General features: G+C 33.0%; 1 pseudogene; it reads right to left on the bottom strand.

Moving 5' to 3' along the window:
• The window catches only part of LOC106478071, a 101083-nt pseudogene that overhangs the window by 5910 nt on the left and 82614 nt on the right, over positions 1-12559 (bottom strand).

Consider the following 12559-nt stretch of genomic DNA (forward strand, 5'->3'; position numbering starts at 1 on the left):
ACATTTTTGAGTTGTTTAACTTCTGAACCAGTAGAATCTTTAAAAAGGCCTAAATCAAAACAACGAAAAATCTTTCTAGGCTTATTGGTCCAAGGTATAATCTTACTAAGTTTCAAGTCAGTCCGCCGAGAAATGAAGGAATGGCAGTCAATTGAAAAGTGTTTAGAAGAAGAAAAAGAAACAATAGAAAAAACAATATACCTCTCTGTGGAGACGTAAAAAATACATTACACGAACTTTTTCATTATCTATCTTGTATGATATTGCTTGTGCTACAAGAACTGGGCCGGATATGGTCTAGCAGATTTCGAATCTCGACTATGAATCTGAGGGTTCGTGGTTCGCTCCACGTTACCACAAGAACGTACTTCCCACTTTGAGGCCGTGAGGCTATAAGAATGAGGGTCAAATCGCACTATCCAGTTACCCAGTTGGCGGCGAATGCTATTGAAAAGTTGCCTTTCTTCTAGTGTATAAGTTGAACATTATGAAAGTTTATTCGTAGAAAACTCTTGTATACTTTTGTGCCCAAAATTCTGAAGATAACTACAATAATTTCGATGATTTTTGTTTTCATGTACCATTTTTCTATAGCAGTAACAACATAAAGTGCATAGTACAAGTTGAAAAAGGACAAATTTTCATTATCATTTCGGTACATTTACAGAATATAATTATACAAATTAGATTTTATATCATCTCTGATATTATATACAAAACAAAATATCTCCTCGGCAAATAGATGAAAGATCTTTCAAGTTGAAATATCTTAAAACTATGCAATACAACTTTTGTGACTGATAGCGTTAACTTAGTGTACATGAAGAAATGGAGCACTTTATATTTTGCTAAAACCTACCTAAACTAACATGCTGGAGAGTTGATAACTAAATCTAGCTAATAACATTTTATTGGCTCTTTGTTGTCAGTAATCTGTAAATACATTAATCCATGAGGGTCAACATATTAGATGTTTCAGTGTTTAAATTAAAGAGAATTAAATTATATGCGTCACTGTATGATAATACAAGGTGCCTGAAAAACATGGAACCACAGACAGTCCAACTATTTTTACAGAATGTGTTCCACATGCTGTCCTTGTAATTCGAAGCATTCTTTTACAGCAGCGCAATCAGTCACGAAAAGCTACAAATCACCAACGGTTCCAGACTTTTCGGATACCTCGTATTATACTTCAGTTATAAAAAAATTCCCCTAAAAATATTGTTTCGTGATAACTAACAAAAGGTAAGGTCTAGGTACAATGAAGTATTTTTTTGTCATCACATTTAAATTTAAAATGATCCAAATTTGTATGTATCTATAATCCTGTATTTAACTTTTCAGTCCTATACATATGAATACGTATGTGTATATATAAATGTATATATATATATAAACTTCAAGGCTGCTTAATATGTAAGCTGATGTTTCACAAAAGTATTTAGAAAGAAAACACGAAACAGGTGCTTTACAACATATTTAAAAATTAGGTTTTAGTTTTATTTTATTTTACCTACCTCCTGTAGAGAGGGCTTCAATATTTCTTCCCTGCGTCTCTCAGCTGTGAAACTAGTGCGTCGTCTGTGTTCTCCTGGTATGCGTCGTTTGGATAAAAGCCGTGAGAGATGATTAATCTATAATTAGAAAAGAAGCAATTGCGCTTTACGGTTTTGTTGACATCAGATTTAGCGAAGTACGTTGTTTTTAACAAAAGTTATTTCTATATAATAAAAAGTCGAACTATTACAACAGGGATCAATAAATTCCCTTACGCGCGAAGTATTTTAAAACATTATACATATAAATGTTTAAACATGTTGGTTACTTCAGTTTACTTAATGATGTTAACCGTGTTGTCATAGTTAACATAGCAAGTAACTCGATTAATACCAATTAGTACAATACAACACAACAGCGTATAATTGATTGCCAATGGAGAATAGAATAAGATTTTTGTTTTCAATAGCCAATGCGGAAATACGCCGAGTTCATGTTGTTCAAGTTAACATCATATTCAGTTTTAAACAATCTTCTGTGACTAACACTTTCTGCCTCTATGGTAAAAATAAATAAATATAATATAAAATAAAATAAGAATTCAAAAGATTACGAATTATACCTCAACACCAAACTCTTTAACAAGCATTTTAGGGTCTGGAATAACCACTTTATCAGCAGCTACTGTTAGGTTAATAGAACCTGCATAAGAAAACACGGAAATGGAGACAGGAACGTCAGCTCTGGAATTCATCCAGAACATGACTTTTTTTAACCGATGGGAACCCAGTAGCACTGTTTCTTCTGGTCCTGGAAGATTGCTGTAAATTAGTGTGGCTTTTCTAAGTATAACTCGGACAATCCAGCTAGCTAGCGCCTGAGGAAGAAGATTATACAGGTAATGTACAGCACCATACATCACCACAGAATCTGCAGAAGTTTTCAAATCTTCCATCAGATGGCGAACCTCCCACAGTCTAGGTATAGCGCCCTCCGTGTTGGTAGGTAAACGAGTATTCACAATAGCATATCGGTTGCCCATTTCTGGGACAGACTCAACCGTCGGGGGCTCAAACCGTAAGTCAATTGGGATGTTTATCTGAAAAATAATGCAAAGATAGTTTCAACTCTGTCTTCTTCATGCAAAGATAGTTTCAACTTAGTCGTGTTCTTTTTACGAATTTCATATTAAAATACATTTAAAGTTATTTTATTTGAAAGGAGATAAAAATGGCGATGCATACAGTGGTAAGTCAACTCAAATCAACCTCGTTTTCATCAGCTAAAAAAAAACATGTACATGTTTAACGATATACATTATTTCTGATTATACAACCAATAAACATGCAAGGTCCCAATTTTAAACCGTAAGAAAATTGTTTGGGAATATTCATGTTTTGTATTTCATATTATAAAACAATTCATTAAGCTTTTTTTACGATGATCTTATTATCCTTTTACGCTAGTACACAGAAAACAAAGAAAATATAACAATAAGTCTGTTCTGTAACTTAACAATATTAGACAATCAACCAAGAATACCTTACAACATACTTACTTTTTTGAGTCCTTTCTCACTCATTATATAGTAATCTAAATTAATTTAAGTGTGTAAGTAATATTGAGGATTTGTAACTAATTTATTATTCGATATTATATAGCAGACCAGCTGTTTAATGATTATATTACAGATTTATTTTCTTTTCACCAAAGGTAAAATTGAGAATATAATCTGTGATGCAGAGGCCTAACGCTTTCCTTGATTGGCCACATCCTCTACTGTGAACTCATAAAGCCTATAAATGTTATATACACATCATAATTATAAGAGATCCTATTGCATTTATTTGGTGTAGTGATCCAAGTTGTTCTGATATGCACTGAGTAGACAAACTGCAATCCATATCAGAGGGTACAGCGAATCAAAGAATCCATTAGGCCTCTACGTCACAGATTATATTTTACCTTTGGTAGAAGAAAAATAAATCTGGTAATATAATACTTGGTCTCAACTTCAACCTTTCATTGAATGAACTAAAATATGAATAATATTAAGTATTTCTTTTTTTAATATACCATCGTCCAACTAATCAAAGGAATTTAACATTACACGTTTTTTTTCTACTTCACTCCATCATATAGCCACTCACCTGGAACGTATTTAATATAACTGATAACAGAAAACTGTTTGAATTTATGTTATGAAAAAACTTTTATTGTAATTTTCTTTAATGCCTATTAGCCCATTTTCATGTTTTTTTTCTAAAATATTTTTTTTTTAAGTCTACAATGTATCCATTGGATAGTTTCCAGTCCTAACAGCACGTTTATATTTGATAAGCATTATTTTTCTTTTTAGTTTTCAAAACACAAACTTTGTTTAATGTAAGTTTCAAATGGTAGATTATCTAAAAAAGCTTCTTATTACTATTAAGATCTAGGTCTGATTAAACTCTCTTCACTATCAGTTACAAACATCAAGTCTTCACAGGTGGGTTAAGCTAGCAATGTAATTAGCAATCAAACACATTACTATTTATACTTCAAAATGTCAAAGTCTTTGACACAGACCTTTTAAAAAAAGAGGATTAAATCTAAAAGAATAACTAATAAAATAGTTAAGACAAAACTTTTAAACTTGGTATGACCTTTACCATTTTATTACAGAAGAACAACGTTGAGACAATTCTTGTAGAAAATATATATAAAAAGTCTCTTTTGGATAGCGGAATTTTCTAAGTTTATATAGAATATAATAAATGTAATTTTTGCGTTTGTGTAACATTAACTGACAAACGACTCACACGCCTTTGGAGAAAAGAAATTGGAAGATTTCTTACGGAAACTAAAGCAGCTGAAATACCACACATTCATTTGTATGACAGCTCCAAAGCCTAAAGTACAAAGAAATCTCTATTTAACTACAAAATTGGTTTGGTTTGAATTTCGCACAAAGTTACACAAGGGCTATCTGCGCTAGCCGTTCCTAATTTAGTAGTGAAAGACTAGAGAGAAGACAGCTAGTCATTACCACCCACCGCCAACTCTTGGACTACTCTTTTACCAACGAATAATGGGATTGATCGTCACATTATAACTTACCCAAGCATGACCTACCCAACTTATTCAAGTTGGACAGTAAAAAACTTGAACAATGTGACTAAAATTTGTCATTTAAAACTTTTGTTCTGTACAAATTTTTGTTTTAGTTCTTGTAATTAAATAGGGTTAACAATGAAATATCAAAATTTACATTTTGTATCGTTATTATTTTAAAGTCAGCCTTTTACAAATATGTTAGAACTCCTTCTACTTACCTACACAATTTTGACACTAAAATTATCGTTTTTATTTTTAACAACCCCTTTTATGAGCATAAAGATTTCATTGCGATAACTTTCCCACTAAGGCATACATTGGCTAACGCATCTGTTATCATGTGGAAGACTTATATTTGATATGCCTGTGTATAAGAAGGAATACAGTGCGGAATAAGGGACAAATTAGTATTAAATTTACCAGTCGTTCAGACGTAATAAAGTCTTGCTTGGATATTTTAGTTCATAAGTTGGTATTAATATTTCTCACCTGACCTGCATCTATGCTAGCTAGTTCAGACCCATAGGGTTTAGGTATAGTCATACCTAATTTTGAACTGCTCACCAGAAGGAAGGCAGGCTGTCAGCAGCAAGAGCCACCATAAGAGCTTTGAAACAAATAACATGATTGACTGTTATTTATTCAGCCTTTATGAATGTTGCTATCATTGAGAATCTATACATATATATATATATATATATATAAAGCACAAAAATAAGTGTGTCTGTCTGTTTGTCCGTTATCTAACTACTACTACGTAACTGGGTCAATCTCAACCAAACTTTCTGGGATGATAGTTTGGAATAAGGGGCGTTCCCATTATTGTTGTCATTGAGCATTTATTGTCTTTGGCCTAAGTTAACGTTAACTACATTTATAGATGGCGCCACGTCCTTACAAACAAATTATTAAGTATTCTATAACACAATATACACAAGCCTCTTATATATCTCGGAGAGTGCGCTAGCACTCTCTACGGAGGAATGCAATGAAAAAAAAAATACAATAATACATAAACTCAGCTAAAGTTTCTAATCCAACAGCCACCATAAGGCTGATATGAAGAGCCTTATTTTGAGTTGTACCACTTCCTACTTTAACCCGTGACCTATCAACTTCGGGCCGTAAGACATTTCTTCGCCCAATGACCGTTTGTTAATTAATCACATGAAACAATGTGGAAGGTCATTAAGAGCTGGATATAGAAAGCGAGTAACAGAAAGCACTCCTACCGCCACTACTTTGACCAATGTCTCTTAATACAAAACCACCCTGACCATCGCACAGTGTATACCATGTTTTAAGTATAAACATATTGAGTTCTTAAAGCTTCTACAAAACTTTAGGTGAGGTAATAATGACAAAGAACTTGTTAGGACTATAATCCTAATAATATCTCATGAGATTTAACCAGCTTAGGTGATTTAGCTTAGTCCTAACCTAACAATTCAAAATAAGTTTACAAGGGAAAACATTAATAAGAAGAATATTTAGAATTATCTTAACATTACAATTATTAATATATGATAAACATTGACAGAAACAGTACTGATGAATTTTCTTTTGATAAAATGAATGTTTCCTGTACATTTCCAGTGTAATGCAAGAAAAACACTTTTACAGGGTGGATCGATCATGACGCTAATAATCGCTTAATATTAAAACATGTACACACATGTGTGCAATGCTTAAAATGAACAAAACAGACACGCACGCATACACATAGAAATAGAAGATCTAATCAGAAATGAAGTCCATGGGCAAGACATTTTATCTGTGGGTTAAATGTTTCCAAATATGGCAGAAAAGTTGTGTGGATGAATCTTTAATGAGCTGTTATTTCAGGTAGTAATATTAATATTTTTCCAGGCATAATTCTGTTTTAATTAGTAGAGCTGATGATTCGAAAAAAGTCTGAAAATTACCAATCGTAATCCCGTTTTAAATTTAAAAGTCTTGGCAATATTACTTCTTCTCAATTTTAAGCCTGTTCCAAGTTACCCTTTCCCCATATTTTAAGCCTGTTCCAAGTTACATTTTCCCCATATTTTAAGCCTGTTCCAAGTTACCTTTTCCCCATATTTTAAGTCTGTTCCAAATTACCTTTTCCCCATATTTTAAGCCTGTTCCAAATTACCCTTTCCCATATTTTAAGCCTGTTCCAAATTACCTTTTCCCCATATTTTAAGCCTGTTCCAAATTACCTTTTCCCCATATTTTAAGCCTGTTCCAATTTCCAATGAAAATGAGTGTTTCTTCGTCGAAAGGATAGAATGTGTTTATGCATCATGTAAGTTTGATTTCATACTTAACGTTGCTAAAATTAGATTCCATAATAAAGTATTCCCTTCTCTTTTTCTCTATTCATAGACATAGAGCTATCTCTATATTATTTAACTCTATAGAATCTTGTATCTGGATGTATATTCTCAAGTTTACCATCAAGATTTAAATTTCACCTTTGTATCTTCCATTATTAATACCTATATTTAATGGTGACGTTTCTTAGATACTGCGTTTTTCTACATCACGCTGAACAAATATACTAGGAAGTGATCTTTGCTAACCACTATACATAAAAATGCTATTAGTAAAGACAAATTTGCAGAAAGCTATAATGTTTAGAAAGAACTACCTCACACTACACACATGCGACACTGCTTCAAAAATGGTTACTATAGAAGATTAAACACTGTTGGCAGGAGCAAGTCGACAGCTTGTTAAGTGCATATCCAGGGACATGTTATTCCACACGTCTTATTAAAACTAATGCAGAGTTAAATGACAAGATTATTCAATGTACAAAGAGGTATTAATATTGTAAATCACAGACGCAACATTGTTGGTCGATATACGTCGCAAGCTAGTTGTATTATTCTGAAAAGCTTGGCTAATTTCAACTATACAAGTCTTGTTACTCCTTATTAGAGACTTAACCGTGTTAATAGAGGTAATGCGCAGGCCAAAGTATTTCGTTTTCAGTTTCAAGTTATAGTTGCTCTATTATCCATCTTATTACATACATATCATACTTACACTAAGCTCTATTTGTTCAACAACAGAGTGCACGTTTGTTGTAACAATATGTAACACCAACGTGATGAGAAACGAAAAGCATTTTCTATTATTAAGTGACAGATACTTAGAAATTTGTTGCCTATCTGAGATCCTTAATATTCCCGTTCTTAGCGCTTATGCATATGTTTGTGCATAATGGAGAAATAACACTACAAATAATGTTAGTTTTCTTCAATGACGAATTGTGTCTTTAACTCAAAATGTGAAAATTAGGCAAATACCTCACACTGTTGAAAATGATTTTTTCAGTAATTAATTGAGTGTTCAAACAAAACAATAGAAATATATTTTCGAGACAGTACCGTTAATCAACATCACGAGAAAATATTCCTAATTTAAAACGCTTCTTGATGATTCCGAACTCCTTCTGAAAAAGTGTACGATTTTGTACGATGTATCGAATTAAACAGATTTTTCTCATATAAAAAAACACTCACAACCAAAGTTCTATATATTCTTACACACACCAGACTCAAAAACCACTTATAGCTCAATGTCCCAGTATACCAAGAAGAAATAGAAAAGCTAAGTTGTTTTACCGAGATTCTAAAACCTTTCGGTTTGCTACTGTAAACATAGAACTGAAAGATTTTTATTGACACAAAAACATCATTCTGATACTTCTAACAGTATAAAGTTTGAACATTTTTCTAAACATTTTCGCGCAATTGTGTACTTCTTATGAAACAAACATATAAATTTTTCTGAACAACTATAAGTCCCTAACCGTTTGCACTTTCATAGAAGCAAAATCTAAAATTTTCTTGAAAGATTCGATGTACCTGATTAAAATTTGTTGGAACAAGTTTCTTTTATCAGCAAAAAGAGAAGTATCAGATCTCAGTTGAATTATCTTGTCGAGAAGAATGCTGGTATTAAAGGACTTAGCACCCAAACTAATGGCCGCAGCGGCTCAGTGGTAAGTCTGAAGGCTTATAACGCTAAAAACTGGGTTTCGATTTTCGATAACCATGGTAGGCACAGCAAAGATAGCTCATTGTGTAGCTTTGTGCTTAACAACAAACGAATGAATCCAAAGTAAACGAACATAACGTTAGTAAATTTTAAACATTAAAACTCTATACATTATATTTAAATAAATAATTCATATTTGAAAATATATTCATGTTTAAGCAACTTTTTGCTAATAACAGAGTTAAAAACGAGTGACGAGTTTCTATTAAAACTATTGTTTGATTAAAAAGAACCATAGAAACGATATATTCTCAGATAAGCCTGGAATCGATAGGTAAGTATAAAATCTCGAAAAAGGAGGTGTTCTAAGACTTTGTATGGAGAGTGTGAATAACTGAAACTCAACCAAAAGAAATGAAGACTGAATACAGTGGTTTAAATATAGGAACAAACCGTCATGCAAAATAGCGTAACGTGAAATCAAATTGCGACCTTTACTTGCTGTTCATGATATTTAGGAAACATGAGCTCCCCTACCGCCCTCACCCTTGATTCAACAAACATCTTTACACTTTTATGTACGTTTCCTTATATTTCGTTCTTTTAAATAAGACTTTCGACGCGATGACTTTGGTTTGAAGACACTGCGGAATATGAAATATAAAAGGGGTTAATATTTAGTTTAAAACTTGCTGCATTATATGCCGTATATGGATAAAGTAGTTTACAAACAAACGTGCATTTTTTTCCACATACAGTATAGCTAATGTATGTATTAAATTACTCTCAAGATATTTGTTCTTAATCAGAAACGGCTTGGAATGGCCTGGTGATTATGACTCACAATATGTGGGTCGAGAGTTCGAATCCCATCACCGAGCATGCTGGCCCTTTCAGCTATCGCAGCATTATAATGTCACTGCCAATCCCACTATTCACTGGTAAAGAGTAGCCCAAGAGTTGGCGGTGGGTGACGTTGATTAGCTACCTTCCCTCTAGTCTGTCATTTTTTAATTTAGGGACGGCTAAAGCAGATAGCTCTTGAGAAGCAAAAATCAGCATATTCTGGACTTCGATAGAAAATTATTAAAACGATCACGGTATTCTAAATGGATAATTTTATGTTATGTTTCTTGCATCTAGAAATTATATAAACTTAATATGATCAATCCGTAGCACTACATTATATTATGCAAACAAATATTTCAGAAACATTACCCTTACTCAGGTTCAAATGTCCTACGTGGGGTACAGCAGTAAGTTTACGGACTTACAAAACAAAAATTCGTTGTTCGATTCCCCGCTGTGGAAACAGCAGATAGCCAAATGTGACTTTGCAGTAAAAACAAACAAACAATCAGGTTCAAACTTCCAATGTTTTTATTTACGTTTACATTTACTTGGGTATGTTTATTTATTCACCACAGTACTGCAGCGTAGAAACCTACAAAGACTCTATAAAAACGAAATTGTGGCTACATCAGCAATCGGAAACATTTTATGTTTCCTCTTTTCTCCTGAGTCAATAACTTTAAACAGGAGTATAAAGGTAACCCGAAGCTTACCAATGCTCAATGTTGCTATAAAATGGCTCAAAGAAGCTACTCCAAAAACTAAGATTGGCAAGATTTTGGTTTTATAGCTAAAATCATTCGTTTACTATGTGAATAACTCTGTGCCTTGGGAGCAGCATTTATTTACTAAATACAACTAATGAATAAGTTTTCTTGAAAATTATTTATCGAAAATTATATCCGTGAAACATAACCGCTCTGAAGTGGCCGTACATAGGGTCTGATTGAGTCATGCAACGTAACTGAGAGTCACATTTGGTAATAAATGACACCTGGAAACAAGTATGACCCCCTTTCCTTGATACAGCCACAATATCTTGCGAACATACTATTAAACAGTCAGTGTACAAATTTATGAGTAATTCTGTTCTAGCTAGCTCTTCAGTAAGTTCATCTATACTCAAGAAAGCATAGAATGTAATACCATGAATTATCTATCATTAGTCTTAACCCCTTTCAGCATGGGCTCCTTTCCGTGGACCGACCTCGTAACCATTTAGTGCTTGTTATAGTTTTCATGTTATAACTTTTAAATTAGTAAGCAAATGTTACCGAAATTTGGCAGATTATCGGTTAACATTACAATGCTTTCATATGCAAAATATCAAATTCTGTATTAAGTCTTAAGGTTTATAAAGCAATGTTTTTCTCATGTCTATTTTTTCTTTTCGCATTTTGCCTATCTATCATGCAAAGAAATGTTCATTTAAAGATTAAAAATACTTTTATGCACCAAAAGATTTTGAAATTTCACTTGTGAAATCTTTATAATGTAAGATTGGGAGTCGAGCATCCTAACCACCTGGCTATGCCGAAATACATCTTAGTTACTAAGCTTGATAAATTATAGTTCAATTCTATGCTATTGATATTGTAATTTATGATTTTGAGGTTATTAAACTGTATACATAAAACCTAAAAAAATTATTTTGTCTAAACATTTATGATTTTGTGTTACAATTTATGTTCATTCTAGAATAATAGAGACATAATTTATATTTATTTCTTAATTTTTTATGGTGGTTGCAAGATCGACCAAATCTACTGAACACGTACAGAAATTAATTACTGAAAATAACAGATGAAATATAAAGTTTTTTCTTAAGAAACATTTGATAACTATCTGGGAGATTCGCGGGTTCGAATCCCGTCCCACCAAACATGCTTACCAAAATACGCACCTGCTCGAACATTTACCAAATTCCTCACCTACGTGTACAAAAATAGGCACCTGGTATAATCCAATATACCAATATAAGCATCTATGCACATATATACGCACCTGCTCGTGCATTTACACAAATACGTACCTGTGCATGCATGTACTGAGTGGTGTTAGTTGCCAAAGGCCATCTCATTGCAATGGAAATTTTATTGACCTACATGTCAATAAGTTTGGTATTAAACTGTAGATTATCATTCAAATTTTAGTATTATACATTATTCAATTTCTTAATTTCTGAAAAGTAAATATTAAATATCGATTTTTGTGTGTAACCTGGTATGCTGAATGCAGCATGGCTTCAAATTAGACATTTCTGTTGTCAAAATACCAAGTCCGTAGTTTCATACAATTTAGGAACTGGAATTATCAATATTTACAAGCTATGATATAAAATAATAACCTTGTATCTTTTCTTTTTGATGAGATATGACTTAGTTATTGAATCAAACACAGTGGCCTCGCTCACCTCTTTCAATTTTTGGAAATGGTCCCTAATATACACTTTCTTCAATATATGATATGTGAATAACCAATTGACAGTTCAGAATGTGCCCTAGTAGTTTTCTCGGCCATTTTATTCTTTCAAACCAAGATTTCAAGCAGGTAGGTCGTGTATTTAGTCTGCTGCAAATTTCATATTTTTTTTTTAGACTGAAATACAGCTTTGTTTGAAATTTTGTGCAAAGCTACATAAGGGCTATCTGTACTAGTTGTTCCTAATTTTACATTGTAATACTAGAGGTAAGGAAGCTAGTCATCACCACCCACCATCAACTCTTGGGGTACTCTAGGGGTACCAACGAATAGCAGGATTGGCCATCACATTATAATGTCCCCATGGCTGAAAGGGCGAGCATAGTTGGTGGGACAGGGATTCGAAGCCACAACCCTCAGATTGGGAGTCGAGCATCCTAAGCACCTGGTTATGCCAGGCCGAAATACAGCTTAGTTACTCAGCATGATAATTTATAATGGAATTCTATAGTATCAATATAGTAATTTATGATTTTTTTGGTTAATCGCCTGTGTACATAAAGCCTAAAAAATTATTTCATTTCATATCCTTCACGTGCGAAATTTTAAAAGGCTAAACAACCTACGTCAAGCAGCAACTGAGTACAAAGGTCGTAACTAGAAGAGATAATTGTTTGCTTCTATGTTTTAAGAA

This window comes from Limulus polyphemus, unplaced genomic scaffold (assembly GCF_000517525.1).
Source record: "Limulus polyphemus unplaced genomic scaffold, Limulus_polyphemus-2.1.2 Scaffold178, whole genome shotgun sequence".
Lineage (NCBI taxonomy): Eukaryota > Metazoa > Arthropoda > Merostomata > Xiphosura > Limulidae > Limulus > Limulus polyphemus.